We start from the raw sequence: 1,315 nt of genomic DNA on the forward strand, positions 1-1,315 counted from the left end.
GCAAAGAGTCAGACACGACTGAGTACACATGCATAATAAATATAATGTGCTTGCATCATCCTGAAACCACCCATCCCAGCACCCCAGCCCCCATGGGAAAACTGTCTTCCACCAAACCAATCCCTGGTGTCAAAAAGGCTAGGGATCAACCACAGCACCACAATGCTGCCAGTTAAATTTGATTTCTGTAGTTTTTAAGCTGAATTGACATTAAGATTATATTAAATTTGGTTTCTGTAGTGGAGGTTTCAAGCGGAGGTAGTATTATTAAAATAATATCCTTTTGAAAAATATTTATTGAGTATAAATAAATGTCCTATACATTAAATATCAAGAAATATTCATTACTGATTACAAGTCAGCTGTAATACTGCAGGAACCACAGAATCAAAATATCCACCCATGATACAGTAGTGATAATTCCATTCCAATACTGGACACAGTAATGATTTACTCACAAGACACAAGAAAACTCACCCAGAAAGGCCATCACTTTAACCAACCTATAACACCACAAGAGAAAATGGTTTTGAATCATAATATGGATAGTGCCACCATTCTCATCTTTGCCATCAATTTATCAGGTCAATCTGAGATTGTGGAGATATGCTGTCACAGAACTTAAAAGATTTCCATTTCCTTGGTTTTATTTCAAAATTATTATTAAGGAATTAAGACGGACATATCCAATGATAATTTTAAGTAAGTTAGTCTTTCATAAAAGAAAAGGAATAAAAATTTAGTATAAAGAAAGCCTCCTCCAAGCAACGAGTCTCTTATCGGGAAAAAAAAAAAGTAAAATAATTAACTTTTCCTCCAAGGAAAGGAAAGAAACCTAAATCTGTTATGGCAAACTTGGAAAGATAAATATTCCCCAGTCCTAGAATATGCATTTATTTTACACGATGTACTTGAATGATGATTTCTCGGCTGGATGCTGAACTAGTGAAGTATAAGGATCAGATCAAGAAGATGAGGGAGGGACCTGCAAAGAATATGGTCAAGCAGAAAGCCTTGCGGGTTTTAAAGCAAAAGCGGATGTACGAGCAACAGCGGGACAATCTCGCCCAACAGTCATTTAATATGGAGCAAGCCAACTACACCATCCAGTCCTTGAAGGACACCAAGACCACGGTTGATGCTATGAAATTGGGAGTAAAGGAAATGAAGAAAGCATACAAGCAAGTGAAAATTGACCAGATTGAGGATCTCCAAGACCAGCTAGAGGATATGATGGAAGATGCAAATGAAATCCAAGAAGCACTGAGTCGTAGTTACGGCACCCCAGAATTAGATGAAGATGACCTCGAAGCAG

At 37.4% G+C, this 1,315-nt stretch overlaps 1 pseudogene; it reads left to right on the plus strand.

The window, feature by feature from the left end:
- The first annotated feature begins 918 nt into the window (after positions 1–918).
- LOC105003839 overlaps positions 919–1,315 on the plus strand; it is a 7,303-nt pseudogene continuing 6,906 nt past the window's right edge.

This window comes from Bison bison, unplaced genomic scaffold (assembly GCF_000754665.1).
Source record: "Bison bison bison isolate TAMUID 2011002044 unplaced genomic scaffold, Bison_UMD1.0 scf7180017864471, whole genome shotgun sequence".
Taxonomy (NCBI): Eukaryota; Metazoa; Chordata; class Mammalia; order Artiodactyla; family Bovidae; genus Bison; species Bison bison.